The sequence below is a fragment of the Bos javanicus genome, unplaced genomic scaffold (assembly GCF_032452875.1).
Source record: "Bos javanicus breed banteng unplaced genomic scaffold, ARS-OSU_banteng_1.0 tig00001995_1, whole genome shotgun sequence".
Lineage (NCBI taxonomy): Eukaryota > Metazoa > Chordata > Mammalia > Artiodactyla > Bovidae > Bos > Bos javanicus.
This window is the reverse complement of record NW_026894173.1, coordinates 1-8,185: the sequence shown is the minus strand read 5'-3', so window position 1 is coordinate 8,185 and position 8,185 is coordinate 1.

Genomic DNA, 8,185 nt, shown 5'->3' with positions numbered 1-8,185 from the left:
CTCTGAGAAGCCAGGGAAACTGGAGGTGGGAGGGGCCTCTCGGGACTCCACTGGGTTTGGTGCATTGGAAGAGGGCCTCATCTCCAGTTGAGGCAGGAACCGCAGGGTACCTCTGATTTCAGACTCCGATCGCAGGGTCCCTGCAGACTGGGGACAGGAGAGTCAGGCCTCGTCTTGGGTTGAGGCATGGAACTCCGCTTGCCTCTCGAGATGTCCCCGGGGAGAGAGGCCACTTGTCGAGCTGTATTTGGAACCTGGGGTTTTTCCGACGATGCACGGGCGAGTCACTGCCCCTTCGTGTTGACTTCATTCACAGGGTGGAGTTCGGAGAGGTGTCCGGGCATCGGGTTCTTATCAAGAGGGGACCGGGAAATCGGGGTCCTACGGAATGTGGAACCACCCACGAGGCCACGTCTGGAATGTCTTCGTGAGACCGGCCTCATCCTGAGGTGCGACCGGAAGGTCGGGAACCCCTTCCAGACAAAGCAGGGGAGTCGACCCTCCTGTCCAGATCAGGAGGGAGAAAGGGCTCAGAGGAAGGGGTGCCGGAAAACCTCAGGGTTCCTCTCGAGGGAGACCGGGATTTCGGGGAACTTTGTGGGTCGCATCAAGGGTGCCAAGTGCCCTTTCGACCTCCAATTCCTAACGTGGGACTTCTCCTGAGGCGCTGTAGCGGGAAAGGGCTTCATCTTGCGATGACGGGGGAGCCACGTGGTTTTTCTCGAGTTACGGCGGGATTCTCGAGTTACGACGGGGAATTCAGGATGCCTCTTGTGTTGGCCCAGGCAAGTCCAATCTTCCATTCGAGTTGCGAAGGAAAGCTGGGGATTGCTCTCGAGTGACTGCAGGGCCAATAGACCTCATCTAGGCTTGTGTCCAGAAGCCAATGTTCCTCTCCAGGGGCGACAGGCATCTCGGGGTTGCATTCCAGACGCACCCGGGGAGACAGGCATTCATCTCGAGTGGAAGCAAAGAACCCCGCTCTGCTCTCGAGTCGCGACGGGTATCTCTTGGAGCTCACTGGGTGGACTCAAGGGAGTCAAGCCTCCTGAGGCGTTTGGAGAGAGGTCGCGAGATTGGTCTCTAGGCCATGCAGGAGACGAAGGCCCTCATCTCTCGATGACGGGGGAATCTCGGGGTTGTTCTCGAGCGGCGGCCCCAGTGTGCGGTTTCTCACGAGGTACGACGGCGAGGTCAGTGAGCCTCTCGTGGGGCGCCAGGGAAGTCGGGTCTCCATGCGAGTGGCGAGGGGAGCGCGTCATTGCTCCCGAGCCATGGTAGGGGAATCTGGCCTCGAGACGTGTTGAAGAAGGTCTCTCGAGGTCTTTCTCGGGTTGAGGCAGGAAACCCTGGGTTCCCTCGACTTGTGCAGGTGACCTCAGGGGGCTGCTCATGGTGGCTCTGAGAAGCCAGGGAAACTGGAGGTGGGAGGGGCCTCTCGGGACTCCACTGGGTTTGGTGCATTGGAAGAGGGCCTCATCTCCAGTTGAGGCAGGAACCGCAGGGTACCTCTGATTTCAGACTCCGATCGCAGGGTCCCTGCAGACTGGGGACAGGAGAGTCAGGCCTCGTCTTGGGTTGAGGCATGGAACTCCGCTTGCCTCTCGAGATGTCCCCGGGGAGAGAGGCCACTTGTCGAGCTGTATTTGGAACCTGGGGTTTTTCCGGACGATGCACGGGCGAGTCACTGCCCCTTCGTGTGGACTTCATTCACAGGGTGGAGTTCGGAGAGGTGTCCGGGCATCGGGTTCTTATCAAGAGGGGACCGGGAAATCGGGGTCCTACGGAATGTGGAACCACCGACGAGGCCACGTCTGGAAGGTCTTCGTGAGACCGGCCTCATCCTGAGGTGCGACCGGAAGGTCGGGAACCCCTTCCAGACAAAGCAGGGGAGTCGACCCTCCTGTCCAGATCAGGAGGGGAGAAAGGGCTCAGAGGAAGTGGTGCCGGAAAACCTCAGTGTTCCTCTCGAGGGAGACCGGGATGTCGGGGAACTTTGTGGGTCGCATCAAGGGTGCCCAGTGCCCTTTCGACCTCCAATTCCTAACGTGGGACTTCTCCTGAGGCGCTGTAGCGGGAAAGGGCTTCATCTTGCGATGACGGGGGAGCCACGTGGTTTTTCTCGAGTTACGGCGGGATTCTCGAGTTACGACGGGGAATTCAGGATGCCTCATTTGTTGGCCCAGGCAAGTCCAATCTTCCATTCGAGTTGCGAAGGAAAGCTGGGGATTGCTCTCGAGTGACTGCAGGGCCAATAGACCTCATCTAGGCTTGTGTCCAGAAGCCAATGTTCCTCTCCAGGGGCGACAGGGATCTCGGGGTTGCATTCCAGACGCACCCGGGGAGACAGGCATTCATCTCGAGTGGAAGCAAAGAACCCCGCTCTGCTCTCGAGTCGCGACGGGTATCTCTTGGAGCTCACTGGGTGGACTCAAGGGAGTCAAGCCTCCTGAGGCGTTTGGAGAGAGGTCGCGAGATTGGTCTCTAGGCCATGCAGGAGACGAAGGCCCTCATCTCTCGATGACGGGGGAATCTCGGGGTTGTTCTCGAGCGGCGGCCCCAGTGTGCGGTTTCTCACGAGGTACGACGGCGAGGTCAGTGAGCCTCTCGTGGGGCGCCAGGGAAGTCGGGTCTCCATGCGAGTGGCGAGGGGAGCGCGTCATTGCTCCCGAGCCATGGTAGGGGAATCTGGCCTCGAGACGTGTTGAAGAAGGTCTCTCGAGGTCTTTCTCGGGTTGAGGCAGGAAACCCTGGGTTCCCTCGACTTGTGCAGGTGACCTCAGGGGCTTCTCATGGTGGCTCTGAGAAGCCAGGGAAACTGGAGGTGGGAGGGGCCTCTCGGGACTCCACGGGGTTTGGTGCATTGGAAGAGGGCCTCATCTCCAGTTGAGGCAGGAAGCTCAGGGTTCCTCTGATTTCAGACTCCGATCGCAGGGTCCCTGCAGACTGGGGACAGGAGAGTCAGGCCTCGTCTTGGGTTGAGGCATGGAACTCCGCTTGCCTCTCGAGATGTCCCCGGGGAGAGAGGCCACTTGTCGAGCTGTATTTGGAACCTGGGGTTTTTCCGGACGATGCACGGGCGAGTCACTGCCCCTTCGTGTTGACTTCATTCACAGGGTGGAGTTCGGAGAGGTGTCCGGGCATCGGGTTCTTATCAAGAGGGGACCGGGAAATCGGGGTCCTACGGAATGTGGAAGCACCCACGAGGCCACGTCTGGAATGTCTTCGTGAGACCGGCCTCATCCTGAGGTGCGACCGGAAGGTCGGGAACCCCTTCCAGACAAAGCAGAGTCGACCCTCCTGTCCAGATCAGGAGGGTAGAAGGGCTCAGAGGAAGTGGTGCGGGAAAACCTCAGTGTTCCTCTCGAGGGAGACCGGGATGTCGGGGAACTTTGTGGGTCGCATCAAGGCTGCCAAGTGCCCTTTCGACCTCCAATTCCTAACGTGGGACTTCTCCTGAGGCGCTGTAGCGGGAAAGGGCTTCATCTTGCGATGACGGGGGAGCCACGTGGTTTTTCTCGAGTATGGCGGGATTCTCGAGTTACGACGGGGAATTCAGGATGCCTCTTGTGTTGGCCCAGGCAAGTCCAATCTTCCATTCGAGTTGCGAAGGAAACCTGGGGATTGCTCTCGAGTGACTGCAGGGCCAATAGACCTCATCTAGGCTTGTGTCCAGAAGCCAATGTTCCTCTCCAGGGGCGACAGGGATCTCGGGGTTGCATTCCAGACGCACCCGGGGAGACAGGCATTCATCTCGAGTGGAAGCAAAGAAGCCCGCTCTGCTCTCGAATCGCGACGGGTATCTCTTGGAACTCACTGGGTGGACTCAAGGGAGTCAAGCCTCCTGAGGCGTTTGGAGAGAGGTCGCGAGATTGGTCTCTAGGCCATGCAGGAGACGAAGGCCCTCATCTCTCGATGACGGGGGAATCTCGGGGTTGTTCTCGAGCGGCGGCCCCAGTGTGCGGTTTCTCACGAGGTACGACGGCGAGGTCAGTGAGCCTCTCGTGGGGCGCCAGGGAAGTCGGGTCTCCATGCGAGTGGCGAGGGGAGCGCGTCATTGCTCTCGAGCCATGGTAGGGGAATCTGGCCTCGAGACGTGTTGAAGAAGGTCTCTCGAGGTCTTTCTCGGGTTGAGGCAGGAAACCCTGGGTTCCCTCGACTTGTGCAGGTGACCTCAGGGGGCTTCTCATGGTGGCTCTGAGAAGCCAGGGAAACTGGAGGTGGGAGGGGCCTCTCGGGACTCCACTGGGTTTGGTGCATTGGAAGAGGGCCTCATCTCCAGTTGAGGCAGGAACCTCAGGGTTCCTCTGATTTCAGACTCCGATCGCAGGGTCCCTGCAGACTGGGGACAGGAGAGTCAGGCCTCGTCTTGGGTTGAGGCATGGAACTCCGCTTGCCTCTCGAGATGTTCCCGGGGAGAGAGGCCACTTGTCGAGCTGTATTTGGAACCTGGGGTTTTTCCGACGATGCACGGGCGAGTCACTGCCCCTTCGTGTTGACTTCATTCACAGGGTGGAGTTCGGAGAGGTGTCCGGGCATCGGGTTCTTATCAAGAGGGGACCGGGAAATCGGGGTCCTTCGGAATGTGGAACCACCCACGAGGCCACGTCTGGAATGTCGTCGTGAGACCGGCCTCATCCTGAGGTGCGACCGGAAGGTCGGGAACCCCTTCCAGACAAAGCAGGGGAGTCGACCCTCCTGTCCAGATCAGGAGGGTAGAAGGGCTCAGAGGAAGTGGTGCCGGAAAACCTCGGTGTTCCTCTCGAGGGAGACCGGGATTTCGGGGAACTTTGTGGGTCGCATCAAGGGTGCCAAGTGCCGTTTCGACCTCCAATTCCTAACGTGGGACTTCTCCTGAGACGCTGTAGCGGGAAAGGGCTTCATCTTGCGATGACGGGGGAGCCACGTGGTTTTTCTCGAGTGTAGCGGGATTCTCGAGTTACGACGGGGAATTCAGGATGCCTCTTGTGTTGGCCCAGGAAGTCCAATCTTCCATTCGAGTTGCGAAGGAAAGCTGGGGATTGCTCTCGAGTGACTGCAGGGCCAATAGACCTCATCTAGGCTTGTGTCCAGAAGCCAATGTTCCTCTCCAGGGGCGACAGGGATCTCGGGGTTGCATTCCAGACGCACCCGGGGAGACAGGCATTCATCTCGAGTGGAAGCAAAGAACCCCGCTCTGCTCTCGAGTCGCGACGGGTATCTCTTGGAGCTCACTGGGTGGACTAAGGGAGTCAAGCCTCCTGAGGCGTTTGGAGAGAGGTCGCGAGATTGGTCTCTAGGCCATGCAGGAGACGAAGGCCCTCATCTCGCGATGACGGGGGAGTCTCGGGGTTGTTCTCGAGCGGCGGCCCCAGTGTGCGTTTCTCACGAGGTACGACGGCGAGGTCAGTGAGCCTCTCGTGGGGCGCCAGGGAAGTCGGGTCTCCATGCGAGTGGCGAGGGGAGCGCGTCATTGCTCTCGAGCCATGGTAGGGTGCCGGGGACCAGCCCCGGCTGATCCAGGGTCTTCGAAGGAGAGACGGCGTAGGCGAAGATCAGGAAACCACTGCTTAATTAAATGTTAATTAAGGATCTAAAGAGTAATAGAATGAGGATAGCTCAGTGAAATTCAGTGGCGAAAAGAGGCTGAATAATTCAGCCAGAAGGTAAGAAAGAACGACATGGTGAGACCAAGTTTCGGTGAACAAGGCCCGCACTTTATTTTTCAAAGTAGTTTTTATACCTTAAGTTATGCATAGAGGATAATGGGGGAAGGGGTGAGTCTTGCAGCAAACCAGGCTTTCTTCCTGCAAACGATCATATGCAAAAGCTTCGGTGATTTGCATCATCTTCTGGCCCGGAGGCCTGTTAACATTTTAAGACCTTTTCTTCAGAAACCTTATTTTTCTCTAAAGGTGGTTGGTCAGGAGCCACCCTCCTGGAAAGCATTAGATAAAGTTGCATTCCTACAGAGCAAAGGTGTGGTGGGCTATAACAAAATTAACTCAAGGGTCCCAGGTTACAAACATTAAAGCTACTACTTACACCAATTATATTAATCAATACCTCCAGGGACACAGCAGGGAAGGGATATGGGAAACTTAGCAGCAATCAAGGGCCCAACAAGTGAAAAACCATTCACCAATACAATTTCTAATCAATCTTGTAACTACTCAAAAGGCTTTGTCTTTAGACAGGGGAGAACATCTCCTGCCTCTCACAGTTGGGAGGCTCTGAACAATCACATGTGGCCGGAAAACCTATTCAGGCAGGCTAGAGGATTTCAAAGGAGTTTGTAGGTTAAACACAGGCACCCAGGAATTATTAACTGGAACTGTAAGCCAATCTTTTCCAGAGAGGGATGGGGAGAGCCCCCCGGAAAGTCAGAGGTTTAGGTGCAAGCACAAGCAGAAAGTAGGCAGACTCTGGTTTTGGGGGTATATGCTCGAGAATTTCCAGGGGACTCCTGAAGCTCGATCCCGCCTTTGCGTATGCCGAGCCTCCTCCTCATGACCTTTGTCATGGGCGGAGTTCCTCACTGGCTCCCAGCAGTGATAGAATTCCAGTGGAGCTATTCCAGATCCTGAATGATGATGCTGTGGAAAGTGCTGCACTCAATATGCACTACAATATGCACTCAATATGCAATATGCCGGCTCACGGCAGTAGGGGAATCTGGCCTCGAGACGTGTTGAAGAAGGTCTCTCGAGGTCTTTCTCGGGTTGAGGCAGGACACCCTGGGGTCCCTCGACTTGTGCAGGTGACCTCAGGGGGCTTCTCATGGTGGCTCTGAGAAGTCAGGGAAACTGGAGGTGGGAGGGGCCTCTCGGGACTCCACTGGGTTTGGTGCATTGGAAGAGGGCCTCATCTCCAGTTGAGGCAGGAACCTCAGGGTTCCTCTGATTTCAGACTCCGATCGCAGGGTCCCTGCAGACTTGGGACAGGAGAGTCAGGCCTCGTCTTGGGTTGAGGCATGGAACTCCGCTTGCCTCTCGAGGTGTTCCCGGGGAGACAGGCCACTTGTCGAGCGGTATTTGGAACCTGGGGTCTTTTCCGACGATGCACGGGCGAGTCACTGCCCCTTCGTGTTGACTTCATTCACAGGGTGGAGTTCGGAGAGGTGTCCGGGCATCGGGTTCTTATCAAGAGGGGACCGGGAAATCGGGGTCCTTCGGAATGTGGAACCACCCACGAGGCCACGTCTGGAATGTCGTCGTGAGACCGGCCTCATCCTGAGGTGCGACCGGAAGGTCGGGAACCCCTTCCAGACAAAGCAGGGGAGTCGACCCTCCTGTCCAGATCAGGAGGGTAGAAGAGGCTCAGAGGAAGTGGTGCCGGAAAACCTCGGTGTTCCTCTCGAGGGAGACCGGGATGTCGGGGCACTTTGTGGGTCGCATCAAGGGTGCCAAGTACCGTTTCGACCTCCAATTCCTAACGTGGGACTTCTCCTGAGACACTGTAGCGGGAAAGGGCTTCATCTTGCGATGACGGGGCCACGTGGTTTTCTCGAGGTGCAGCGGGATTCTCGAGGTGACAGGGAATTCAGGATGCCTCTTGTGTTGGCCCAGGGAAGTCCAATCTTCCATTCGAGTTGCGAAGGAAAGCTGGGGATTGCTCTCGAGTGACTGCAGGGCCAATAGACCTCATCTAGGCTTGTGTCCAGAAGCCAATGTTCCTCTCCAGGGGCGAAAGGGATCTCGGGGTTGCATTCCAGACGCACCCGGGGAGACAGGCATCCATCTCGAGTGGGAGCAAAGAACCCCGCTCTGCTCTTGAGTCGCGACGGGTATCTCTTGGAGCTCACTGGGTGGACTAAAGGGAGTCAAGCCTCCTGAGGCGTTTGGAGAGAGGTCGCGAGATTGGTCTCTAGGCCATGCAGGAGACGAAGGCCCTCATCTCGCGATGACGGGGGAGTCTTGGGGTTGTTCTCAGCGGCGGCCCCAGTGTGTGCGCTTTCTCACGAGGTACGACGGCGAGGTCAGTGAGCCTCTCGTGGGGCGCCAGGAAGTCGGGTCTCCATGCGAGTGGCGAGGGCGAGCGTGCTGCTCTCCGAGCCATGGTAGCGTGCGAGACCTCAGCCGGCTGATCCAGGGTATTCGAAGGAGAGACGGCGTAGGCGAAGATCAGGAAACCACTGCTTAATTAAAATGTTAATTGGATATAAAGAGTAATAGAATGAGGATAGCTCAGTGAGGAAATTCGGTGG